This window comes from Meleagris gallopavo, chromosome 5, assembly GCF_000146605.3.
Source record: "Meleagris gallopavo isolate NT-WF06-2002-E0010 breed Aviagen turkey brand Nicholas breeding stock chromosome 5, Turkey_5.1, whole genome shotgun sequence".
Lineage (NCBI taxonomy): Eukaryota > Metazoa > Chordata > Aves > Galliformes > Phasianidae > Meleagris > Meleagris gallopavo.
In genome coordinates this window covers 31,014,399-31,025,772 of record NC_015015.2, presented here as the reverse complement: position 1 = coordinate 31,025,772, position 11,374 = coordinate 31,014,399, and the positions used below count along the sequence as shown (strand labels likewise).

General features: G+C 34.5%; 1 protein-coding gene across 1 annotated transcript in view; it reads left to right on the top strand.

The window, feature by feature from the left end:
• LOC100544338 (ryanodine receptor 3-like) overlaps positions 1-11,374 on the top strand; it is an 85,189-nt gene that overhangs the window by 57,402 nt on the left and 16,413 nt on the right. The gene's annotated exons all lie outside the window — the stretch shown is intronic.

Below are 11,374 nucleotides of genomic sequence, written 5' to 3'. Positions count from 1 at the left end.
AAAGCCATTTTTTCACTTTGCTTGGGTAACTACTGTAATTTTAGAAAAAACAGTTTCCAGGAATGTTAAAAAATGTAATTAGCAAATTTGTAGTATCCTTCTAGTGTGTCTAAAGTAATTCAAAATTGATACATGCATAGGAATTACAAAAGTCTACAGGAAAAAAATGTTTCTATTCCGTAGCGTCTCACCTGCAGTATGATACATACTCATAAGAGTTTATCGGCAGTTGTGCGCCTGCTATTGGTCAACACTGTCTTGCCAGATTTGGCTTAGATGTGAATGGGAGTTGGTGATCAGTCTGTTGATCAGGTTACCTCTTTTTCCTGTTCATTCTTCTGGTGTATTGTGAGGAGAGGCAGCTTAAACAGCAGAATACGTTGAAAGATTCAGTAGTAATATCAGATTTCTTCCTTCTACTGGGTTTTTATACAACTAAGCAAGTGCTGGTTCCTCAGTAAGATGAGTAGTCAGTACAAGCCTGGGCTGTTTTTAGCTCACAACAAACATCTCTTTCAGTCTTGAGTATTCTGGTTACTTTAGGATTCAGGTAGCTTCACCAACACCAGAATATCAACATCCTTTGACCCAAATGTAACAATGTGAATTCTTGTCAATAATGTAAAGAAAAGAAAGCACAAGGGAATCAACCTAAATAAAATCCTTTATTAATTACTTGTACAAACAATAGAACTTAACTCAGACTTCAACCAGCTGTTCAGCAGCAGCTGCAGAACTAATTTAAACCATTGAAGATTTAATGTGCTTTCAAATTGCACCAGCAGTATCATATCCAAAAGGGAGTACAAGGAACATCACGCTTAGAATACAAATTAAAATGCCTTAGGTGGTTCACTAAAATGCTTAAGGCCAAATGACTTCCATCTCCCAAGACTCCCTCTGAAGTTCATCGTACTGTGTCATAATCTCTTTACATGGAAAATTCCCAGAATGCACATGTACTTGGTGCATATTAAAGGTATTTAATATCAGTAATTTGTAGAATTCGGAAAATGTTTGATGTGTAGAACTGTTGGTACACTTGCTAAGTTTTGATTTTAAAACAACAATTAAAAAAATTAAAACATCTTTCCAAATCACTGACAGTATTATGTTCCAAATTCTAGTTAAACTTTCTACTACAATATGTGCCTGTTTTGGTGGCATTTTCTAAAACACGAAAATCAATAGATTTTCTAGTTTCCATGTAGTCAAAATTATGAAGAGTAGAGTTTAGGAGACATTAGTCTATGCGTGATATGTCTACATTTTTTCTTTTTTATACCATAGGTATGTAGACTGTATTAAATACTCACTATAACTGGAAAAAAGTACTAATAAGGATTAATAAGTTGTGGCTTCCTGATCAGTCACTATCAGTGGAAGTAAGTAATGATTACATTAAAAATATATTCCAAGACTTCGCTTAGAACTTTATATTTTTTCCTTTATTTTGTATGTGTTAATCACATACATTAGGATTAATCAGGAACAAGATTTTTTTAAACGTGTAGAAGAAAAATTAACTTTAAAATTTGCAAACCCTAAACCTTTCCTGTAAGATTTCTGATTTGCTGTAGACTGAATTTGTCTCTGTAATCTCTTTGCTTGCTTACTTAGGTTTTGCAGATCTCTTAAAAATAGTCTTATCCAAATAATGTGGTATTCAGCTCTTATTATCTTTATTTTGATTGTATTATTTCCTCATGTGAAAGTAGTTTAGGAAATCTTATATAAATCATATTATGTGAATTGACTGGTGACGCGCACTTTTGATGGCTGAATCACTCAGCAGTTTTCTCTACTTACTGTAGTGGATCTTTTGTGACTGTCTTAGGTAAAATTTTTAGTTGGCTCTACTCTAAGTTAAAACCTTCCTACGTGGGTGAAATAACTGTGTGCTTGATTACTGAGTACTAGCCTTGGGCAATCACAAAGTATGAAATTTACCAAGAGCAATGCAGGATTTTATATTTGGGATGGTGTAATCTTGGATGTATGTTTAGTCTGTGGGATGAGTGGCTGCAGTGCAGCCCTGCAGAAAGAGATCTGGGCATTTGAAGTGATGGAAAGCTCAATGAGTCATCAGTATGCCTTGGCAGACAAAAGGACCTGCAGCATCCTGGATTAAGTGCAGTATAGTTAACTGATCAAAATAAATAATTATTCCACTATGCTCAGTGTTGGTGCAGCCTCACCTCAAGCATTGTGTGTGGTTTGGGGCTCCGCAGTATAAGAGGGTATAAAAATACTAGGCAATGTCCAAAGAAGGGCATGAATACAACTAGGTGATGATGTGACTTACAAGGAACAGTTAAAGATACTCGGTTTGTTCAGCTTACAGAACAGAAGGCTGAGGGTGAGGTGACCTCATTACTGCCTATGGAGTACAAGGGCAAGTGCTGATCTCCCTGGTGACAGCAACAGGACCTGAAGGTACAGTAGGGAGATGTGTCAGAAGAGGGTCAGGTTGGTATTAGGAATAGGTTCCTTACCAAGACTGTGATACGCGGGTATCCAAAATTCTGCAACCTGTAAAATTAAGTGATGTTGCGTCTCATACTGTGCTAGTTGATGTGAATTTAGAATATTTGGATAATATGATTACCTTTGAATTTATGTCAATTCAAGACCATAAAATCTTTTTTTCCTTATGCTTTTCTTTTTTTACCTTAGTAAAGATGCTGGTGTATTTTCTTAATGTATATAAAATTTTAAAAAGTAATTTGAATTTTATGAACATGGGAACAGAAATATTTTCTTTGTACATACAAAATGGAATTAAGTATAATAGCATTTTTTAAAAACTTCTGTAATTAGAAGCATGTCAATTTAAATTTTTGTTTTAGAAGAGAAGTGCTTACTATAGGATGAAACACTAACTAGTTATTTTCATGGAAATGTATATAATGCTGTTTCCAGAGAGAAGTATAGAATGTGAGGTTATTTTCTTCATCATTGATGTGTACAGTATTTCTCCCACCTGTTATTTCAGTTCTCTGAGTTGTTATGCAGTGAGATTGCAAATGTAGTTTGCAAGGAGATTATCAAAATGCCTTCCTCAGTGGGAAGTTTAAATTGAGGTGATAAATATTCATATTTTTCCTCATTGGGGAGTACTCTATCAGAAGAGAGAGAAAAGGCTTTTCTTACTCAGGCTTTTGTTCATTTTTGTTTTGAAATGCCAGGATTTGATGAATGGGTTAGCTAGCCTAACTGCAGATAAATTATTGAAGATGGTCCTTTACTGCTAACCAGTGTAGTTTTTGTCATGTTACTGAACAAACAACAAACTGTAAAGTTCTATCCATTGGTGCCTTGTTACTGGTGGGGGAAAAAATTCACTCTGAGAATAGTTGAATCAAGGAGTGTCATCTCTCTGTGATTAATTTCCAAATCAGGAAGCTTACTGGTATGGAATATTCTAGATTCATCCTGAGCATGTCGTTTTTATTTCACAACAAGAGTTTGTTTTTGTTAGAAAGACTCATCTATTTTTATTTGCTAGGGATCTTCCCAAGTCGTCATCTCTCACGATTGACCTTAGGCTTAAATAACATCATTGACTAAATAAGGCCTCATATATAAGGCTTAACTTGTCAATTAGAGTGGTAATATGACCTTTTCAATCCTGGCCAATATGAAGATCATCTAGAATCATAAATTGCAGAATTCTGAAGTGTGATATTTGTTCACCACAACATAGAAAATAGAGGGAAAAATTCTTAAAAAAAAAAAAAAATTGCTAGATTATAGTGATGTTTTGTTATAGGTAATTTGTTATGTCAGGAGAATTGTTCTAGTGCTGCTTAAAAATGAAATGTGTGATGGTACAGCTCTGTCATGTTCTTGTAAACTAGCTTTATCTTAATACATTTTTCTTCTATCTTTCACATCCGTTTTTATCGCTAGTTTAAAGAAACTGACTAGTAGTAACAGAATTCAGACATGACATGGAAGCTGATAGAAAATTATCCCAGCCTTAAGCTACTTCCTGAAAATATCCAACTTTTTGTGAGCATCCCTAGAAGAATCTTCAGCACCCTGGGGAAACCACAGGGAAACACCCTGTCAGCCAGCTGTATAACTTAGCTACCTTTAGACAGGATTAACATACAAGGTTCTCTGTACTGTTTTTTTCTCCTATTGTTTCTTGAGCCAGGTGTTCTGACAGTAAACTGGAAGTCATTGAGCTATTCTTCAAGAGCTGCTCTAGAGGGCAGGGGTAAAATCACAGTAATTCCTTACTGAGAAATGAGCATTATACAATATAGCAAAAGTAGTGAGCTTTGGCAGTACGTGAATTAATCCATCACATCAAGTCATTTTCCAGGTGCTGTTTGTTTTGGTGGCAGTGTTAGAGTTCTTGGCACATATGACTGACCTTTGTTTAGTTTCTTGAAATGATCTTTGTTTCTGTACGTTTTTATACTAATGTTTTTCATAACTACAAAGATAGTGTTTTGACTGATGAGTTTTAAGCATTTTGAATATACACAGGATGGCGAGTTACTGTATTTGAGAAATGCTGCCTATGACAATGTTAGATAATGTGATACTGTCTGAAAATATCAGTCTGAAGCAGTAGCAACACCTGCTTCTCCCAGAGCATTTCTTCTACTGTTGCAGTGTTCATAGAATCATAGATTCATGGAATGGTTTGGGTTGGAAGGGACATATAAGATCATCTAGTTCCAACCTCCCTGCTATAGGCCCCTGCTTCCCACTAGACCAGGTTGCTCAAAGCTCCATCCAGCCTGGCCTTGAATACCCCCAGGTAGGGAGCTTCAACAGCCTCACAGGGCAACCTGTTCCAGTGTATCAGCTGGAACAGAAATTCAGTAAAGATTTTATTCCTAAATCTACCCTCCTCCAGTTTAAAGCCATTTCCTCTTGTCCTGTCGCTATCTGCCATTATAAAAATTATTTACAATGCCCTTTATAAGAAATACATATAAAAATTGCTGTTCACTCTGGTTACTTTGTCTGATGGATCTTGCAACTACTAGTTGAGATTATATTAGTGGCTGCAGGTTGTGACTTTACATTTAATTGCAAGTTAGTGTCGTGTTCAGATGCAGGACTAGATAAAATTTGACATAAGACTGTGTATAAAGGTCAGTCCTTTGTAGTTACATGTGATGAAAATGTACTGTTGCCTAATAAGTATTTAAGAGGCAGAAGTGGATAACATAAAAGCTTACAGATTCAAAAAGGAAGATACTAATGCATATGCTGGATAGGCAAAGCTAATCAGAATTTTTATTTCTACATTTATAGACAGTTTTGTTTGAAAAATTATGATTCAATATTAAATAAGTAGTACAGCCATCCTTATGGTATGGTAAGCAGTGGTAATTTCAGACCAATGAAATTACTTGGCCAAACTGGAGAGATTTATATCAAGTGAACTACAACAGAAAAACTGAACTTAGCATAATTAATATGCTCTGAAGAAAGACTCTGAGAATGTTCACAACTCTTCATCAAGCTATTACTGTATGCAAGGAAAATTTTGTCTGGTGCCTGTGACTGCATATGTTGAATATCTTCACAAGCAGTGTTTTGGTATTTGAGGGTTTTGATTTAAAACTGTATAACACTCGTGCATCCAGACAAGGACTAGGATTTGCTTGGTGCTATACAAAAAGAGGAATACAATACATTCTGTGATACAAAGAACTTTTCTTGATCAGTAACTGGACAGGCTGCAGGTGAACATGGAAGGAAAAGGAGATTTTGAGATGTCTGAGGAGGAGTAAATCTTCCTGAATATAGAAGAGAAAGAGATGTAACAAACAGATATGGTACTTTGCATAGTTATAGTCACTGAGTCAATCTTTTTCTGTATGATTTGTTAGCACTTGATTTTTTTTTTTGTTTATTTTTGTGGAGTTTTTTTGTTTTTTTAATCACAGAGCATCCGCCTGAATTATCTTTGCTTGGGTTAGTCCCAAAGCAGTTGCTTTTATTTAATGTGGGAATATTTGCTTATTTCTTATCATAGGAGTATAGTATACTGGAAGGAATATTGGAGCCATTGAATCCATTTTTAATTGAAGTTTCGAATGAAAGAATTTTAAAGCTAGTTATATCTTTTTCCTTGCTAAGATCTAACATCCTTTTGTCTAGCAATTTGAAACTTACTTCAGCTTTTCAGCTTAAATGTATTTATGTATTACATTTTTTTCATGTATACCAACACTGTGACCCATCAGTGTATTTGTAAGGAATAATTCTACTCCCTCTCAGGTATGACTTTGCTGGAATAAACAATCTGACTTTGTTTAGATTACTTACAAGTGACTGGATCTTTTATTCCCTCACAACATTATCTTGCCTTTATAGAAGATAAAGAAGAATAAGGAGGACTTTAAAGGAGAGTTATTTTGTATAAACATAGATAAGAACTTCATCTGATTCTATGGAGTTTCTGGACGCTGACATAAAACTCTTTCCTTGGCCACGATTTTCTCACCTTCTATACTGAGATCTTATAGATGTATTTCAGTCATTTTTTTGTCAGCATGGAATTATTTTTATTGTTCAATTTAAATCCTTTCTTATTATTCCAGTGTCCAAGATCACACAATTCTCCCTTTGTCTTGGCTCAATTCTCCTCTCTGCTTGACTACTCATGTTCTAAATTATATAAATTGAACATAGTGACCTACCTTAAAAGATACCATCTACGTCGTTAGCCCTTTTCTAAAGGCTGGAAAGCCTGTGACTATATTAGTAAACCATAAAGCCATAGTCATTTCTCTAGCCTTGAAATGAAGTGGAAGAGCACAGCTTATGTACGTATGGTACATACAGCTGAAATAGTGCCTCAGCATGACCTTACCTTGTCTGCTGGGAACAGTTCTGGCCTGTTATGTACCTTATGTTAGGCTGAGGTATTTTCTGGTAAGGTACTAATATAGAAGAGGCCGTTACATTTTCTGAAGATGTGCTATAGAGTTAAATATTGTGTTTTGAGCCAGTGTGGTGTACTCTTTCTAGCAGTATAGAGAAAGTAGTGAAATGTCAAGTACTCAAGTAGTTCCCAGTCTACATGTTGAGCTGACTAGGGAGAAACTTTGCATTGCTTTTGATTTTCCTTCTTTTGATGGCTGAATTTCTGTTTGCATTTAATTCTGAAAGAAGTTAAATTTTCATTTTTTTCAGAAGGAAATGATTCCAGGAATATATTTTATCTTTTATAGCATCATAGGGAAGATTAAATCTATGGATAAAAAAAAAATTGATGATTTGCTTGAAGTGCTTGAAATGACATTCTTGAGATGTATCGATACTTTTCACCACAGTTATAAACTAATTTATTTTACACATGTGAATAGAACTTCTACAGACCTTCATGTATTCCTTGAGATAAAGTTATGCTCTGTTGCCTCTATTTTCATTTTATCCTTTTCAGAGACATTGCTCATGTAAATCTGATAACAGCAGGTAAAGAGTTTATAATGGTTGAAATTTCTCTTTATTTTGAGGAAATCTGTTTCTCTTTTGATACTTCTCTGATTTCTGTTCCTGAACATAAAGCTTTAAGGCCTTTTACTTGAGAGAAAAACGACAGCTGTGTCTCTAGCAAATTATTCTCTGGAACCAATGAACTGTTCCATCATTCTAGAATGTATTTCAATATGAAATATAAATAATTCTAAAATCTCATGTTTTTCATTATAGAATCTTGTTGTATGCCTTCTTGTTTTTTTTTTTGGTAATAGATAAGTGATGAGTAACATGAGAGGTAAATAAACTGGAGAATAACAGTCTATTAACATGACTATCTGTTACTACTGACTTGGTTTTAACAGTGCTTTCTCTAACAGCTCTATAGTGCACATGGTGTAAGACTGTGTGAGAGGCATACTGTCTGAAACAAAATCAACAAGCAAAAAAGTTTTTACTATCAAGTCAGAAGGTGGAATTTGAAATACTGCTGTAGCTTGTCTGTAATCCCAAACCTTCCAAATCAAAGCTTCAACGTTAGCCAGATGTCTGTCACTTGCAGAATCATCCTTAAGTAACAAAAAGGGCATTTACAATCAGTAATTGTTTATGAACAATGCAGTGTTAAAAGCAAAAGTCAGCAAGTCTCTGATTTACATGGATGTCATACTTTTAATATGCTTAAACTTGTAACATGAGATAGTGAGATATTTTTACCCACATCTAGTGGAGATCCAGGGTAGTCCTAAAGTTAAATGACTCATGCACATGATGAAAACTTGTGATGAAGCTAGAAAAGACAGTCAGGTGCCATGAGGGTAGAATCACAGCTTAACTGCTGTATGGTTCTTTTCCCTGACCACATGGTAATTTATTTCTGTGGACTGTAGACTAGCTTAGACTAAAAATTTCCCAGAAAATGAAACTATGTCTTATCACCATGCCTTTAGTATTAAAAACAAAAAAAAGAAGATGTACTAAAAGTTTAACCTTATGAGTAAATCTGTCAGAAAACACTTTTCCTGGAGCATTATTAACCACATCTGAGACAGAAAACAAAGAGATTTCATTAGACTGTCTTGCCCAGCTACTGAAGGGTAATTTTTACATTAAAAGACTTTTAGGCATGGGATGCCATTTATGTGATCAAATTCAATAGCAGAAATGCAGTTCCAAAGAATTTGAAAGACTAAATACAAATTTATCTTTTTTTCATTTACGTGCATTTTAAACCATATCCTACAGTTTACTTATTACTTCTAATAGAAAAAAGATTCAATTAGAATGATGTAGTCTTGCACATGAAACTTCCTTACAGTTCTCAGACAAAAATCAAAAAGTCTTTGGTTGAAATATAATCATAGAATAACCTTAATTTGAGGGGACCCAGGAGGATTACCAGGTTCAAATCCTGGATCACCCAAAAACCAAACCATATTTCTTGTCCAAGCATTTCTTGAGCTCCAACAGGGCTGGTGCATTGAATACTACCCTGTGGAAACTCTTGCAGTACTGAACCGCCCTTTCAGAGAAATAAGTGATAAAGCCTAAAAACTGTACCCTCAATTTTCCACTTGCAGGTAGAATTTAAGTGACCTAATAGAGTCTGAAAGTGGTGCACTGTCATTTATTTAGCTGCCTGTGTGCTTCCAACAAATGTTTCAAAATGCTGTAATTTTTTTTCTATGGGAGTCTTAGCTCCATGGCAACCATATCCAGTTTAACTCTTACGGAATCCTGTGACCATAGAGGAAACGCTCCCTCTTATCTAATGATTAGATCTATTTCTGTCCCTTTTTAGCTGTATGCTTTTCCTTTGTACCTCTTCCTCTAAGCAAGGTTTTGTCAAGTATAAATATAATTGACCCTCTGATATAGGATGTCATTAATTCAGAATAATTCTTAATGTTTTCCTCCTGAGCAAGCAGAAGAAAACATTGTAAGGACAAAGGAATGTTAAGATGATGACTCAAGTGCAGCCTCATAATGTGCAGGAACAGTACTATTGCCGCTTTTGAAGTTCAGGACATCAGTAACGTATTGTGATGAGTATGGAAATATTCTTCCATGAAGTGATGTTGAAATTCTAACCTTTAGAAAAGGAACAGTGCTGTGGCAAAAATAATCCATAGTATAACAGATTTTGAAGGTGGAAGATTACATTATGAAATTCATTCTAAGTAGAAGTCTCACATTCAGAAAAAAATACAAGAGAATATAGATTTTACAATAATAAATTGACATGATATTTGCAAGCAGTTTTACACCCTAATAGATGAAAAACAAAGTAACTTCTTTTACTTTACTTAGCATGAAACTTCCAGAAGAACACTTTAAGAGAATTTATATTTTCGGATATGAGTGGTAATTTTTAAAGTGTAAGAGAATGGGGAGAGTAGGGGGAAACATGTGACTGATTATGAAAATGTTATAAATATATGCAAAACAATGTACTATGAAAAAATTCAGAACAACAATTCTAGTATTGTTAGTTTTCAAAGTGGAGACTTTTTTTTTAATCAGATACTGCTTGAGATAAATACTTTTTTTAAGGTCTCATAAAACTACAGAGAAGTAATCATGAAGGACAGCTAATATGTTTGTAATCTTTAGTCTTTTCCATGAGTGAAAGTATGAAAAGGTTAATGTATTTCATTCGCTTAATATTAGAAGTGTCTTGTTTCTAACTTGAGTATTCATTATTTTAATTATTGGTCCTATATACTTTTTGTACATTTGTCTGCTGTGTTTATAATTCAACTGTTACTTGTCTTCTTGTGCCTGTGAAAGAAATACTATTCCAAGCAACTAACCTAGGCTTGTCCTTAGGGTTTTATCAGAACAATCACACTCCCAAATCTTATCTTGCTTAAGGTCTGTAAAGACAATGCGTTCCCTACTACGGTGATCTGAACTTTCAGTTTTTGCTTTTTCCCATCTGAAAAGTATGGATTGAGAGCATGAATAGCCTTTAACAGATAACTGAAAAGTGAAGAAGGCTGCTTGTAACTGTGTGCTTAATCCCAACATGTTTAAGCATTCTGTGCTTAAAGTACTTGACAGAAGAGAAGGTAGGAAGAGTGCTAAACAGCTGTAAGCATAATTGTGGTTTTCCTGGTGCATTCCTATGTGAAGAACATGTCTCTTACATGTTATTCACTTATTTATTAAATAATCAAATAAAGCTGGAAGGTTTTTTTTTTTTTTTCTTCTATCTATCCTTCTGTCCCATATTTCTGCATAAATATTTTCTTTTTTTCTGAAGAGACAAAAAAAAATGATGAAGAGATCTTCAAGCGCCCAAAAACATATGTATACGTGCTAGTAAAGACTGGCTGTATATATGTGAAGACAACATTTTAACAAGGTTGCATTTTGCCTTTTTATTGTGGATTTAGAATAGCTTTTGGTGGATGTTCAAAAACATTCTGGAAGACAGTGTTCATTATTTACTAACTGTTGAGAAGGAAGAATAATGTAAGGGTAATGCAGCTTGCTGGCATTACATCAGGTAATTTCTGCATTGCTAATATCATTGTAATATCTTCTGTAACTCTAGGCAGAATAGGCAGATAATTTTGGTATCTGTGGATTTTTATTTTATTTTTATTTATTAACACATTAAATATCCAGCCATTTATGAATCATGGTTACATGGTTACGTTTTGGCTGCCAAGAGGGGCAGGACTATTACCACTTGCAAGTAATTTCTGCTTGTTGTTGACTATACTGTAAGCACTCTGTAATGCACTTTGTATTGTAAGTAACATTAGAATAATACATTAGTAGTTTTGTTGAATAGGAATAAGCAGAGTGTTCTTGAAAATACTGTTAACGTTTAGCAGGAATTGACAGGAAATTCCATGGTTGGAAGACTTAACAGAAGGAGACGTGTAGAAAAGATTTTTTTTTTTTTTTT